Consider the following 17,330-nt stretch of genomic DNA (forward strand, 5'->3'; position numbering starts at 1 on the left):
TCAGGAAAGGATATCCATTTAAAGAATGGAAAAGAGAACATGACAGCTTAAGATAGTAGGAGATTGGGGGTAAGGTTTTATTTAGGTGAGGAATACCTAGAAATGGTTATAAGCAGACAGGAGAGACTGAAGATAGCCTTGTCTCTAGTCGATGAAACAAGTTGAATTGGAAATTGGGAGAGAGAGGAGGTAGAAACCTGAAGCTATGTTGACAATAGTTGACTGACTTTTTTTTGAGAAAGAAAGAAGTAGACAAAAATATGGAAAGATACAGAAACAAATAAACAATCAAATAATTTAAAAATGCAGTAGTATTAAAAATACAGTAGTATAGAAGTAGAGAAGAGGACTCTGAGAAAGATTTGTTTCCTCAATTGAACAAAAAGCCAAACCACCTGTTGGGACCGAAGAACTGAAGTTAGCTCAGAAGCTGGAAGGTTGTGGTAGAGAACTAATGGCTCCTATGTGGAAGTCGAGAGGAAGCAACAAAAAGAGTAGAATAAAAAGTCATCAGACTTCCTTTCAATAATTTAGACCAAACTTCACAATGAGTACATTAGAAAGCTAAAAAAATACATAAAAATCAACTACTTGATGGTGATTAAAAAGCAGTAAAAAATTACCTGCTAGACTCAGGAGATAATCCAGAGAGGCAAGCCTGATATTTGAATTCTTTTCCCCTCAAGAGTGTTTGCTTATTTCATCAGAGGCATCTGAGCAGTGTTTTTGGCAGCCTTATGGGGTTAGAAAGATAAAAGTAGAATCCCAGAGTCCATGAAAATTAGGAGAGAAGGATCCCTAATGAATTTTTTGTGCTGTAAGTGGAGTCTCCACAGGACCCTAACTTGGGAAAACTAGAAGCAAACTAAGACCAGCAAAAATTGCAGGCCAGCTTCATCCTGGATTGCTAGATCTTCCTGAGAACCTGCTAGAAGCAAGTATAGATCTTCTATGGGGAAAAAAATTAATATTATCGTAGGCCTCAATATTTTCCACAAATAAGTATTCAAATATTGTGTCTAGTGCACAATTAAAATAACCAAACATACTAAGTATCAATGTTGATACTATTTTGGAATATTATTTAGCCTTATTGGAGTATTATTTTGCCTTAAAAGGGAAGAAAATTCTGACACATGCTATAACATGGATGAAACTTGAGAACATTGCAGTAGGTAAAATAAACCGATCACAAAAAGGCAAATACTATATGATTCTACTTACATGAAGTTCCTGGAGTGGTCAAATTCATAGAGACAGAAAGGAGAATGGCAGTTGCCAGGAGCTGACAGGACAGGGGAATAGAAAGTTGTTGCTTAATGGGTATAGAGTTACAGTTTTGTAAGATGTAAAGAGTTCTAGAGATGCATGGTGGTAGTAGTTGCACAATATTACTAATACTAATACTAATACTCACTGTACACTTAAAAGTGGTTAAGCTAGTAAATTTTTTGTTAGTATTTTTTACTACAATAAAAATTTAGATAAGGGAAGAAATGTATAAATCAAAAAAATGAGGGGGAAATTAAGACATTTTCAGATAATCAAAAGCTATGAGTTTGTTTCCACCTAGACCTGTCCTGTAAGAAATGCTAAAAGGTGTCCTTCTGGTTGAACTGAAAAGAAACTAGACAGTTACCTTAAGCTGCAAGATGAAATAAGGTAAATACATGGAAATTATAAAGTCTAGTATTATTGTAATTATGGTATGTAACTCCATTTTTTAAAACCTGGTTTAAAGGACAAGTTCATAAAAGGACCATGTAGCATATAAAGATGTAATCTGTGGCTTCTAATAACAGAAAGAAGGAAGGGAGCTACTTTCAAGTTTTGTATGCTATTGAATATAAACTGTTATATTCAACTCAAATCAGAGTGTTATAACCTTAGGATGTTAAATGTAATCCCTATGGTAACCACAAAGAAAGCAGCTATAGAATATACAAATAAGGAAATGAGAAGGGAACTCACTAAAAAATCAACTAAACACAAAAGAAGGCAGTAATGGAAGAAGTGAGGAACAGAAAAAGGTATAGGGCATATAGAAAACAAATAGCAAAATGACAAAACTGAGTCCCTCCTTATCAATAATTACAGTAATGTAAATGGAGTAAATTCTCCAATCAAAAGATAAAAAATGGCAGAGTAGATTTTTTAAAAAATGATTCAATTATATTCTATCTATAAAAGACTCACTTTAGATCCAAAGACACAAATAGGTTGAAAGTAAAAGCACTGAAAAAGATATTCCATGCAAATAGTAACCAAAAGAGAACTAGGGTCACTACACTAATAACAGATAAAATAGATTTTTAAATCCAAAAGTTTACAAGAGACAAAGAAAGATATTATATGCTAATAAACTTCTTTAAAGATTTTATTTATTTATTTGACAGACAGAGATCACAAATAGGCAGAGAGGCAGGCAGGAGAGAGGAAGGGAAGCAGGCTCCCTGCTGAGTAGAAAGCCTGATGCAGGGCTGGATCCCAGGACCCTGAGATCATGACCTGAGCCAAAGGCAGAGACTTTAACCCACTGAGCCACCCAGGTGCCCCATATATTAATAAAAATTTTAAAACAGCAAGTGAATATAATAATTATAAACATTTATATATCCAAGAGACTTTCAAAATATAGGAAGCCAAAGTTGGCAGAATTCAAGAGAGAAATAGACAGTTTTACAATAATAGTTGGAGACCTCAATGCCCTACTTCAAATCATGGATTGAACAACCAGACAGAAGATAAGTAAGGATACAGAGAACTTGGACAACAAAATAAGCCATCTAGACCTAATAGACAAAAAAAAAAATGTTCCATGCAACAGCAGAATACATATTCTTCTCAAGAACACATGAGACATTCTCTAGGATAAACCATATGTTAGGCTACAAAACAAGTCTCAGTAGATTTAAAAAGATAGATATCATACAAAGTATCTTCTCCAGCCATGAAGAGATGAAGATAGAAATCAGTAACAAAAGTAAAATGAAAATTCATATGTGAGAACTAAACAACATTCTTAAACAACCAGTGAGTGAAAGAAGCATTCACAAGGAAAATTAGAAAATATTTAAAGACCAATGAAAATGAAAATAAAATATACCAAAACTTCTGAGATGCAGCAAAAAGAGTGCTCAGAAGGAAATTTATAGAAGTAAGTGCCTACACTTAGAGAGAGAGAGAAAGATTTCAAATCGGTGGCTTAACTCTGCACTTTCAGGAACTAGAAAAAGAAGAGGAAAATAACCCCAAGTTAATAGAGAGAAGGAAATGAGAATTAGAGCAGAGATGAACAAAATACAGAATTTTAAAAAGTAAAAGAATCAAGGAAACCAAAAGTTGGTTCTTTGGAAAGATCAACAAAATTGACATACTTTAGTAAAATTGACTAAGAATAAAAAGACTAGACTCAAATAACTAAAATCACAAGTGAAAGAGGGGACATAGGTTGTAAACAACTTTATAGAAATAAACAGGATTATAAGAAAATACTATGAACAACTGTATAACCTAGATGAGAAGGACAAATTCTTAGAAACACACAACTACCAAAACTAAGAAGAAATGGAATGAAACTAAGAAGAGAAGGAAACAAAAAATCTTTTTTTTTAAAAGATTTTATTTATTTATTTATTTGTCAGAGAGAGAGAGAGAGAGAGAGAGATTGAGAACGCACAAGCAGGCAGAGTGGCAGGCAGAGGCAGAGAGAGAAGCAGGCTCCCCACTGAGCAAGGAGCCCAATGAGAGACTTAATCCCAGAAACCCGTGATCATGACCCCAGCTGAAGGCAGCAGCTCAACCGACTGAGCCACCCAAGCATCCCAATAGAAAATCTTATTAGACCTGTAAAAAATAAGAAGATTGAATCAGAAACCAAAAACCTTCCCACAAAGAAAAGCCCAGGATCAAATATTTAAAGGAAAATTAGCATCAGTCCTTCTCAGACTCTTCCAAAAAATTCAAGAGGAGGGAACATTTTACTAACTCATTCTATGAAGCCAGTGTTACTGAAGCATGACAAAGATACTACAAAAAGAGGAAACTATAGATCAATATTCTTAATGAATATAGATGTAAAAATGTGCAACAAAATATTAGCCAACTGAATTCAGCATTGCAGTAAAAGCATTACACACCATAAACAAATAGAATTTATTCCAGAGTGCAAGGATGATTCAATATATGAAAATCAATCAATGTAATACCACATTAACAGAATGAAGGAGAAAAAAACTGCATGATCATCTCAATCAATGTAGAAAAAGCATTTGGCAAAATTCAAAACCCTTTCAAAACACTCATTAGTTAGTGTATTGTTAGTGTGATAAAAACCACACAATACACTAACAGAAGGGAACTTCCTCAATATGATAAAGGCCATATAGGAAAACCCCCACAACCCATCATACCCAATGGTGAAAAAGTGAAAGCATTTCTCCTAAGATCAGAAACAAAACAAGGATGCTCACTTTCATCACTATTATTCAATACCATACTGCAAGCCTTAGCCAGAATAATTAGGTGAGACAAAGAAATAAAAGATATTCAAATTAGAGAAGAAGAAGTAAATTTATCTTTGTTCTAAGATGACATGATCTTATATGTAGAGAATGCTAAAGATTCAGAAAACGTTTAGAGCTACGAAAAAAATTCAGCAAAATTGCAGGATATACCATCAACATTAAAAAAATCAGTTTTATTTCTTTATGCTGGTAATAAATAATTATAACAGAAATTTAAAAAAAACAGTTCCATTTACAATAGCACTAAAAGGAATAAGACACTTAGCAATTAGTTTAACCAAGGAGATGAAAGATTTGTACATTGAAAACTATGAAGCAGGGCTGAAAGAAATTAAAAGAGACCTAAATAAACAGAAAGACATTTCTTGTCCATGAATGAGAAGACAATACTATAAGGATGCCACTACCCAAAGTGCAATGAAATCTCTATCATAACCCCAATGGTATTTTTTTTTTTTTGCAGAAATGGAAAAGCTAATTCTAAATTCATATGGAGTTTCAAAAGTTCTCAGTAACCAAAACAACCCTGAAAGAGAACAAAGTTGGGAAATTCACACTTTCTAATGTCAAATGTACTACAAAGCTATGATAATTACAACAGTGTGGCTGGCATAAGGACAGACATAGACAAATAGAATAGAATTGAAAATAAAGAAATAAAACCTCTTATTTTGGTCAAGGACATTCAACAAGGATTATTCAGTGGTAGAAAAATGTAGTTTTTCCAACAAATGGTGCCAGGAAGACTGAATATCCACACGCAAAAGAATCAGTTGGAACCATCCTTTAGACTATATATAAAAATCAATTCAAAATGGGTCAAAGACTGAAATTTAAGAGCTAAAACCATTAAACTTTTAACAGTAAACTAGGAATAACTCTTCCTTGGATTTGGCAATGGTCTCTTAAGAATGACACCAAAGGCACAGGCAGGGGAGTTTGGCTGGCTCAGTCAGTAGAGCATGTGACTCTTGATCTCAGCATCATGAGTTCAAGCCCCACCTTGGGTGTGGCACCTACATAAAAACAAAACAAAACAAAAAAAAGCATAGCTACAAAAGAAAAAAATAGATAAATTGGACATCATAAAAATTCAAAACTTTTGTGCTTCAAAAACACTATTAATAATGAAAGACAAGCAATGAAATGGTAATAAATATTTGCAAAGTATGTATGTGATAGGGGCTTAATGTCCAGAATATATAAATAATTCCTACAACTCAAAAACAAAAGAACAATCAACCCATTTTTAATATAGGCAAAAAAGGGGCATCTGGGTGGCTCAGTCAGTTAAGCATCCAACTCTTGATTTTTGGCTCAGGTCATGATTTCAGGGTTGTCAGATGGAGCCCTGAATCAGGCTCTGTGCCCAGCATGGAGTCTGTTTTTGCTCTCCCTCTGCTCCCCCCCTTCTCCTCCTGCTTCTATTCTCTCTCTCTCTCTCTCTCTCTCTCTCTCAAATAAATAAATAAGATCTTTAAAATAATAATAAAATGGGCAAAAAAGATACACAAATGACCAATGAACACATGAAAAGACATTCAACATCATTAGTCATTAGGGAAACGCAAGTCAAACCCACAATGAGATACCATTTCACACCTACCAGAATGGCTATAATAAAAAACAAACAAAAGTAGAAAATAACAAGTGTTGGCAAAGATGGGGAAGGATTGTAACCCTTGTACATTATTGGTGAGAATATAAAATGGTACAGCAGCTCTGGAGGACAGTTTGCTGATTCCTTAAAAAGTTAAATGTAGAATTACCATATGACCTATCATATAATTCCACTCCTATATATATCCTCAAAGAATTGAAAAAAAGGAACTCAGGTACTTGTTCATTAATGTTCACAGCAGCATTATTGATGTTAGCCAAAAAGTGGGAAAAACTCAACTGTCTTTAACAAATGAATAGATGTTTTATATTAGGGTTCTCTAGAGAAACAACAGATGATAGATGCAAACAAATAGATGGATATAGAGATACACAGATATAAAGGGATTTGTTATAAGGTATTGGTTCACATGATTAATGAGGCTGAGAAGTCCCATGGTCTACTATCTGCAAAGCTAAAGACGCAGGAAATCTGGTGGTATAGTCCCAAGACCTAAGAGCTGGAGAGCCAATGGTATAGACTCCAGTCAAAGTCTGGAAGTCTGAGAACCAGGAGTACAAAGGGAAGGAAATCAATATCCCAGACTAATCAGTCAAGCAGAGAGAAAATTCACCTTTCCATTGGCCTTTTGTTATGCTTCGGCTCTCAACAAATTGGATGATGCCCACCTACACTGGAGAGGGCCATCAGCTTTACTCAGTCCATTAGTTCAAATGTTAATCTCCTCAAGAAACACCCTCACAGACACACCCAAATACAATCCATGATGCAGTCAAATTGACACATATAACTAACCATTACAATAAATAAATAAATATGATATATACGTGGAATGGATGTTATTCAGCCACAAAAAGAAATGAAATTCTGGGGAGGGAGTCAAGATGGTGGAGAAGTAGCAGGCTGAGACTACATCAGGTGGCAGGAGGTCAGCTAGATAGCTTATCTAAAGATTGCAAACACCTACAAATCCAATGGGAGATCGAAGAGAAGAAGAACAGCAATTCTAGAAACAGAAAATCAACCACTTTCTGCAAGGTAGGACTGGTGGAGAAGTGAATCCAAAGTGACGGGAAGATAGACCGCGGGGGGAGGGGCCGGCTCCCGGCAAGCAGCAGAGCAACGGAGCACTAAATCAGGACTTTTAAAAGTCTGTTCCGCTGAGGGACATCGCTCCGGAGGCTAAACTGGGGTGAACCCCACACAGGGTCAGCGTGGCCTCAGGTCCCGCAGGGTCACAGAAGGATCGGGGGTGTCTGAGTGTCGCAGAGCTTACAGGTATTAGAACAGGGAAGCCAGCTACAGAGACAGAGCTGAGGAGTAAGCTCTCAGCTCGCAGCATTCAGCTGCGCTCAGCGCACAGCTCAGCTTGAAACGCTTGCAGGCTCGGTGAGCTCGGAGCGCGGTCAGAGGCCAGGGAGATGGGAGTAATTGGGCGCTATTCTCTGAGGGCGCACTGAGGAGTGGGGCCCCAAGCTCTCGGCTTCTCTGGGCCGGAGACTGGGAGGCCGCCATTTTCATTCCCGTCCTCCAGAACTATACGGAAAGCATTCAGGGAACAAAAGCTCCTGAAAGCAAACCCGAGCTGATTACTCAGCCAGGCCCCTGGTAAGGGTGGTGCACTCCTTCATATACTTTTATCTGGGCAAAATGACAAGGCAGAAAAATTCACAACAAAAAAAAGAACAAGAGGCAGTACCGAAGGCTAGGGACCTAATCAATACAGACATTGGTAATATGTCAGATCTAGAGTTCAGAATGACGATTCTCAAAGTTCTAGCTGGGCTCGAAAAAAGCATGGAAGATATTAGAGAAACCCTCTCGGGAGATATAAAAGCCCTTTCTGGAGAAATAAAAGAACTAAAATCTAACCAAGTTGAAATCAAAAGAGCTATTAATGAGGTGCAATAAAAAATGGAGGCTCTCACTGCTAGGATAAATGAGGCAGAAGAAAGAATTAGCGATATGGAAGACCAAATGACAGAGAATAAAGAAGCTGAGCAAAGAAGGGACAAACAGCTACTGGACCACGAGGGGAGAATTCGAGAGATAAGGACACCATAAGACAAAACAACATTAGAATAATTGGGATTCCAGAAGAAGAAGAAAGAGACAGGGGAGCAGAAGGTATATTGGAGAGAATTATTGGAGAGAATTTCCCCAATATGGCAAAGGGAACAAGCATCAAAATCCAGGAGGTGCAGAGAACCCCCCTCAAAATCAACAAGAATAGGTCCACAACCCATCACCTAATGATAAAATTTATAAGTCTTAGTGACAAAGAGAAAATCCTGAAATCAGCCCAGGAAAAGAAGTCTGTAACATACAATGGTAAAAATATTAGATTGGCAGCAGACTTATCCACAGAGACCTGGCAGGCCAGAAAGAACTGGCATGATATATTCAGAGCACTAAACTAGAAAAACATGCAGCCAAGAATACTATATCCAGCTAGGCTATCATTGAAAATAGACGGAGAGATTAAAAGCTTCCAGGACAAACAAAAACTGAAAGAATTTGCAAACACCAAACCAGCTCTACAGGAAATATTGAAAGGGGTCTTCTAAGCAAATAGAGAGCCTAAAACTAGTAGATCAGAAAGAAACAGAGACAATATACAGTAATAGTCACCTTACAGGCAATACAATGGCACTAAATTCATATCTCTCAATGTTAATGGGCTAAATGCCCCAATCAAAAGACACAGGGTATCTGAATGGATAAAAAAAACAAAACCCATCTATATGTTGCCTACAAGAAACTCATTTTAGACCCGAAGACACCTGCAGATTTAAAGTGAGGGGGTGGAAAACAATTTACCATGCTAATGGATATCAGAAGAAAGCAGGGGTGACAATCCTTATATGAGATCAATTAGATTTTAAGCCAAAGACTATAATAAGAGATGAGGAAGGACACTATATCATACTCAAAGGGTCTGTCTGACATGATGATCTAACAATTTTAAATATCTATGCCCCTAATGTGGGAGCAGCCAACTATATAAACCAATTAATAACAAAATCAAGGAAACACATCAACAATAATACAATAATGGTAGGGGACTTTAACACTCCCCTCACTGAAATGGACAGATCATCCAAGCAAAAGATCAACAAGGAAATCAAGGCCTTAAATGACACACTGGACCAGATGGACATCACAGATATATTCAGAGCATTTCATCCCAAAGCAACAGAATACACATTCTTCTCTAGTGCACATGGAACATTCTCCAGAATAGATCACATTCTTGGTCCTAAATCAAGGCTCAACCGGTATCAAAAGATTAGGATCATTCCCTGCATATTTTCAGACCACAATGCTCTAAAGCTAGAACTCAATAACAAGAGGAAATTTGGAAAGAACCCAAATACATGGAGACTAAACAGCATCCTTTTAAAGAATGAATGGGTCAACCAGGAAGTTAAAAAAGAATTGAAAAAATTCATGGAAACAAATGATAATGAAAACACAACAGTTCAAAATCTGTGGGACACAGCAAAGACAGTCCTGAGAGGAAAATATATAGTGGTACAAGCCTTTCTCAAGAAATAAGAAAGGTCTCAAGTACACAACCTAACCCTACACCTAAGGAGCTGGAGAAAGAACAAGAAAGAAACCCTAAATCCAGAAGGAGAAGATAAATCATAAAGATCAGAGCAGAAATCAATGAAATAGAAACCAAAAAACAATAGAGCAAATCAATGAAACTAGGAGATGGTTCTTTGAAAGAATTAATAAGATTGATAAGCCCCTGGCCAGACTTATCAAAAAGAAAAGAGAAAGGACCCAAATAAATAAAATCATGAATGAAAGAGGAGAGATCACAACTACCACCAAAGAAATATAGACAATTATAAGACCATACTATGATCAACTCTACACCAACAAATTTGACAATCTGGAAGAAATGGATGCATTCCTAGAGACATATAAACTACCACAACTGAACCAGGAAGAAATGGAAAACCTGAACAGACCCATAACCAGTAAGGAGATTGAAAGAGTCATCAAAAATCTCCAAACAAACAAAAGCCCAGGGCCAGATGGCTTCCCAGGGGAATTCTACCAAACATTTAAAGAAGAACTAATTCCTATTCTCCTGAAACTGTTCCAAAAAATAGAAATGGAAGGAAAACTTCCAAACTCATTTTATGAGGCCAGCATCACCTTGATCCCAAAACCAGACAAGGATCCCATCAAAAAAGAGAACTACAGACCAATATCCTTGATTAATTCAGATGCAAAAATTCTCACCAAAATTCTCACTAGCCAATAGGATTCAACAGTACATTAAAAGGATTATTCACCACGACCAAGTGGGATTTATTCCAGGGCTGCAAGGTTGGTTCAACATCCGCAAATCAATCAATGTGATACAACACATGAATAAAAGAAAGAACAAGAATCATATGATACTCTCCATAGATGCTGAAAAAGCATTTGACAAAGTACAGCATCCCTTCCTGATCAAAACTCTTCAAAGTGTAGGGATAGACGGCACATACCTCAATATTATCAAAGCCATCTATGAAAAACCCACCGCAAATATCATTCTCAGTGGAGAAAAACTGAAAGCTTTTCCGCTAAGGTCAGGAACACGGCAGGGATGTCCGTTATCACCACTGCTATTCAACATAGTACTAGAAGTCCTAGCCTCAGCAATCAGACAACAAAAGGAAATTAAAGGCATCCAAATCGGCAAAGAAGAAGTCAAACTATCACTCTTCGCAGATGATATGATACTCTATGTGGAAAACCCAAAAGACTCCACTCCAAAACTGCTAGAACTTGTACAGGAATTCAGTAAAGTGTCAGGATATAAAATCAATGCACAGAAATCAGTTGCATTTCTCTACACCAACGACAAGACAGAAGAAAGAGAAATTAAGGAGTCCATCCCATTTACAATTGCACCCAAAACTATAAGATACCTAGGAATAAACCTAACCAAAGAGGCTAAGAATCTATACACAGAAAACTATAAAGTACTCATGAAAGAAATTGAGGAAGACACAAAGAAATGGAAAAATGTTCCATGCTCCTGGATTGGAAGAATAAATATTGTGAAAATGGCTATGCTACCTAAAGCAATCTACACATTTAATGCAATTCCTATCAAAGTACCATCCATTTTTTTTCAAAGAAATGGAACAAATAATCCTAAAATTTATATGGAACCAGAAAAGACCTCGAATAGCCAAAGGAATATTGAAAAAGAAAGCCAAAATTGGTGGCATCACAATTCCAGACTTCAAGCTCTATTACAAAGCTGTCATCATCAAGACAGCATGGTACTGGCACAAAAACAGACACATAGATCAATGGAACAGAATAGAGAGCCCAGAAATAGACCCTCAACTCTATGGTCAACTCAACTTCGACAAAGCAGGAAAGAATGTCCAATGGAAAAAAGACAGCCTCTTCAACAAATGGTGCTGGGAAAATTGGACAGCCACATGCAGAAAAATGAAATTGGACCATTTCCTTACACCACACACAAAAATAGACTCAAAATGGATGAAGGATCTCAATGTGAGAAAGGAATCCATCAAAATCCTTGAGGAGAACACAGGCAGCAACCTCTTCGACCTCAGCCGTGGCAACTTCTTCCTGGGAACATCGACAAAGGCAACAGAAGTAAGGGCAAAAATGAACTATTGGGATTTCTTCAAGATCAAAAGCTTTTGCACAGCAAAGGAAATAGTTAACAAAACCAAAAGACAACTGACAGAATGGGAGAAGATATTTGCAAATGACATATCAGATAAAGGGCTAGTGTCCAAAACCTATAAAGAACTAATCAAACTCAACACCCAAAGAACAAATAATCCAATCACAAAATGGGCAGAAGACATGAACAGACATTTCTGCAAAGAAGACATCCAGATGGCCAACAGACACATGAAAAAGTGCTCCACATCACTCGGCATCAGGGAAATACAAATCAAAACCACAATGAGATATCACCTCACACCAGTCAGAATGGCTAAAATGAACAAGTCAGGAAATGACAGATGCTGGTGAGGATGCGGAGAAAGGGGAACCCTCCTACACTGTTGGTGGGAATGCAAGCTGGTGCAACCACTCTGGAAAACAGCATGGAGGTTCCTCAAAATGTTGAAAATAGAGCTACCCTATGACCCAGCAATTGCACTACTGGGTATTTACCCTAAAGATACAAACGTAGTGATCCGAAGGGGCACGTGCACCCAAATGTTTATAGCAGCAATGTCTACAATAGCCAAACTATGGAAAGAACCCAGATGTCCATCAACAGATGAATGGATAAAGAAGATGTAGTGTATATACACAATGGAATACTATGCAGCCATCAAAAGAAATGAAATCTTGCCATTTGTGACGACGTGGGTGGAACTAGAGGGTATCATGCTTAGCGAAATAAGTCAGAAGACGAAGAAAGACAACTATCATATGATCTCCCTGATATGAGGAAATGGAGATGCAACATGGGGGGTAAGAGGGTAGGAGAAGAATAAATGAAACAAGATGGGATTGGGAGGGAGACAAACCATAAGTGACTCTTAATCTCACAAAACAAACCGAGGGTTGCTGGGGGGAGGGGGGTTGGGAGAGGGAGGTGGGGTTATGGACATTGGGGAGGGTATGTGCTATGGTGAGTGCTATGAAGTGTATTAACCTGGCGATTCACAGACCTGTACCCCTGGGGATAAAAATATATGTTTATAAAAAATAAAAATTAAAAAAAAAAAGAAATGAAGTTCTATTCTTTTCCTGCTGCTGTGGAGTCATGTGGAGGTGAGAGACTATGTGCACCAAGATTCAGCTCCACCTATAACCCACTGCTATGGCCAAGGAAAGCATTATTACTGGAGGTGTAATGGATATTTAATACTGCTTTACAAGAGATATGAAAAACACTCTCATCCACGATGGCCTAGCATATGGAATTTGAAAAGCTGCCAAAGTCTTAGACAAGCACCAAGCCCATCTTTGTGTGCTTGCTTCCAGCTGTGATGAACCTATGTATGTCAGTTGGTGGAGGCCCTTTGTGCTGAACACCAAATCAACCTAATTAAGGTTGATGACAACAAGAAACTAGGGGAATGTGTAGGCCTCTACAAAGACAGAAAACCCCACAAAGTGATTGGTTGCAGTGTGATGGTTAAGGTCTATGACAAAGAGTCTCAAGCCAAGGATGTCATCAAGGAATACCTTCAGTACAAGAAATGAATAAATAAAAAACTTGGTTTTTTTCCTCAAAAAAAAAAAAAGGTTGTGTAATGTAAATGAAACTTGAAAATATTAAGCTAAGTGAAATAAGTCAGAAACAAAGGGACAAATACTGTATGATTCTACTTATATGAAATACTTAGATTAGACAAATTCATAGAAAATAGATCAGAGGTTGTATATGTTGGGCAGAGGTAGAATGGGGAGTTATTGCTTAATGGGTACAGAGTTTCTATTTGGGATGATGAAAAAAAAAAATGGAACCAGATAGTGGTGATGGCGTATATGAAATTAATGCTACTGAATTAGTACCCTTAAAAAATAAAAAAAGTACAAAAAACATGGCAAATTTTGTTATATATATTTCATTCCAATAAAAATTGGTTTAACATAGTTGATTATATTCACAGTAAAGAAAAACCATATGATTGCTTCAATAGGTGTCGAAAAATCATTTGATAAAATTCAAGACCCATTCATAAAAAATACTTTAAGAAACATAGAAATAGAAAAGAACTTCCTTAATCTGAAAAAGGGTATTGTGCCAGTCATCAATTTATTGCCTCTCAGTTCCAAAATCACCCTTCAGTACCTGCTCTGTGATGGACTGAATTCTTGAAGCACTTTTCCTTCATTGTAAGTACATGGAACTTTGCCAAAAGAGGGTGTTGGAGTGACACTGCAAGGGAAAGATGGTTTCTCTGCCTGACTCCAAAGTACAGTGTTTTGATTTTTCTTGCTTCTGCTGCATACAGGTCAGAGGTGTAAGTGTGTGGGCACATTTGGGGGTGCTCTGCTCCAGTTGTGTGCTCAGAGCATGTAGTCCTCAGCAATCTTGCAGCCTCAGCCCAGGTCCAGTTATGGCCTTCCCATGGTCTTCCAAGATTCTGGCCTCATAAACATAGTGGAAACCTAACTCTTTTACACCAGCCTTGAATGGCCTGAGTCCTAAAGGATTGATACTGTTTGTCTCTCAGCTACTGCCCTGTGCTAGCCTGAGCAACCCAGAAAACTTCTCCACCAATCACAGTGTTGGAATCACATGATTTACAATGAGGGATGCACTGCAACCTTGGGAAGGGAGCTCCCTTTCCAAGTTTGTTCTTACTTGGATACTCTCCTTCAGCTCTTCGTGTCCTTTAACATTATCTCTACATCTTCATAGTTACCCTCCTATCATGGTTTCATAATTCATTGTCTTGAACTTTCCATTTAAATTACTGTGTTGTTTTCTCATTGGGACTGACTGGTTGAAGACTGATACAAGTACTTACAAAATATCTACGGTAAACATCATACTTAACAGTTAATGCTGAAAGTTTTCCCTTTGAAATTAAGAATAAGACAAGAAAGCATGCTATCACCATTTCTATGCCACACTGTACTAGCCATTGTAATATGACAAGAAAAAAAAGGCATATGGATTGGAAAAGAAGAAAAGAAATTTTCATTATTCACAGATTATAATGATAATATACATTTTAAAGTCCAAAATGATATTCAATTATTTAAATATATGTAATTAGCAAGATTACTGGCTGGAAAGTCAACATACAAAAAAAATCTATTATATTTATATCATTTACATAATGATATAATTGTATGTATAATTATTAATATAATTGTATTTCTAATGTAATTATAAACATAATAATATAATTATATAAGAAAAGAAACTTTAAAAATACTATTAACAAAAATATAAAAATATTAAATACTTAGCAATAAATGTAACAAAAAATGTGCAAAAACTGTAAGACATTATTGTGAAAAATTGAAGACATCTTAAAAAATGGATATACAAGTTCATGAAATCACAGACTCAATATTGTGAAGATGACAATTCTTCCGCAAAACTGATATATAGATTCAAGACAATTATAACTGAAATTCTTATAAGTTTTTTGTTATTGTTGTATATATAGGAAACTGACTACCTTATTTTAAACATATATATGGAAATGAATAATTGATAAAAAGCCAAGAAACTTTTAAAGAGAAAAGCAAGGAAGGAAGGTTTGCTCTATCAAATATCAAGAGTCATTATAAAGGTAAAATAATTAAAGTAGTATGACATTGGCATAAACATAGAGATGAATGGAACAGAATAGAGTCCCACAACAGACTGATGCGTACACAAACATGACAAATTTGTCACAGCAGAGAGTGGATGAACCATAGTATTTTAAATAAAATGTGTTGGGGAAAACTGGGTATCCATGTGATTAAAAAAGAAAGAAAGAAAGAAAGAAACTTGGTCCCCATGTCACTGCACAAAAAAACCAACTGCAAATAAATTACAGACTTAGATGTGAAAGCCAAACAATAACAAAAAGTCACACTGAATAATAATAAAAAACATATAAAAACAGAAAAATAGGGCACCTGAGTGGCTCAGTGGGTTAAGCCTCTGCCTTCAGCTCAGGTCATGGTCTCAGGGTCCTGGGATCGAGCCCTGCATTGGGCTCTCTGCTCAGCAGGGAGCCTGCTTCCCCTACTCTCTCTGCCTGCCTCTCTGCCTACTTGTGATCTCTCTCTCCCTGTCAAATAAATAAATAAAATCTTAAAACAAAACAAAACAGGAAAATATCTTCATGACTTCAAGGTAGGGGAACATTTCTTACACAACTATAAAAAGCACTAACCAAAGGAAAAGATTAATAAATAGGGCTACATTAAATAAGAACTTCTGTATATCAAAAGATGCTGGTCACCCAAAAGGACTCCTCCAAACCCAAAAACAAAAGATAGACAACTCAATGGACAAATGAAAAAAAAACAAGGATAAGCACTTAGCAAAAGAGAATATCCATGGTCCCAAAACATAGGAAATGGGACTCTACTTCATTAATAATTAGAGAAATGAAAATTAAAACTACAATGAGATACCATCACACTGACAACACCAAAGATAAGTGTGGATATGGAACACTGGAAATCTCCTTCACTGCTGGGGTCCGGGGATGTGTGTAAATTCCAGAAACAAAATTGAGAGCTAGTCAGTCTTGTCTCTCATATTCCATGATTCATAATTCACTTCTACGTGGAATTCCTAACAAAAACACTTGCACATGGGCACCAAAATATGTGAACAGGAATGTCCACAGCAGCACTGCTCAGAGTAACTCCAAACTGGACAACCCAGGTATCTGACAATTGCATAAGGGATAAAGAAATTATGCAGGCAGGGTGAGGCACTTAACATAGATCATCTCATTTTATCTTCTGGCAACCTTGAGATAGGTCCTATTTCTACCCCCATTTTATAGAGGAGGAAATAGTTTTAGGATACATAAGTGACTTGGTCACACAGTTGGTAAGTAAGAGAATAGGGGTTCAACCCAGAGTGTTCAACTCCAGAGTATCCACTCATATTGTCTCTCCATTTAATTATTCAGTCATTAACCCAACCAATATTTATTGAGCCCTCACTATGCCATGCACTGTTCAGGGTAGATAGCAATGATGAAGGCAAAGGAGGTTTCTACTCTCATCATGTTCTCATCAAATTCTTTGATTTTAGTAAGGGTAGACAGGAAATAAATGAACAAATAAAACAGGTAATTTCTGAGATAGGGAGAAAATACTTCAAGGAATGGAGCAGTGGTCTTCAAACTTGAGTGTGCATGAGCTCACTTAGCAGGGCTTGTTGAATCACAAACTGCTGGGCCAAAATCTCAGAGTTCTTCATCCAGAAGGTCTGGAGTGGAGCCTGGGGAATCTGCATTCCTAACAGGCTCCCCAGTGAGGTTGCTTTTGCTGATCTGGGACTACATTGGGAGAACCACAGGGATAGGGAGTAACTGGGATTGGACTGGGGAGTGGGAAAGCCTCTCTCGGGATATGTGGCATTTGACTTGAGACCTGAATGACAAAATGAGCAAGACACCAGAAGGTACAAAGAAGCCAAGGTACCAAAAGGGCAAAGGCCTCAAGGTAGAAATGAACTCTGGATATTGGAAGGA

At 37.1% G+C, this 17,330-nt stretch overlaps 1 pseudogene; it reads left to right on the top strand.

Moving 5' to 3' along the window:
- Positions 1-12,979: 12,979 nt before the first annotated feature.
- On the top strand, positions 12,980-13,365 carry LOC125109518 (40S ribosomal protein S12-like; annotated as a pseudogene).
- The last annotated feature ends 3,965 nt before the right edge of the window (positions 13,366-17,330 follow it).

This window comes from Lutra lutra, chromosome 9 (assembly GCF_902655055.1).
Source record: "Lutra lutra chromosome 9, mLutLut1.2, whole genome shotgun sequence".
Taxonomy (NCBI): Eukaryota; Metazoa; Chordata; class Mammalia; order Carnivora; family Mustelidae; genus Lutra; species Lutra lutra.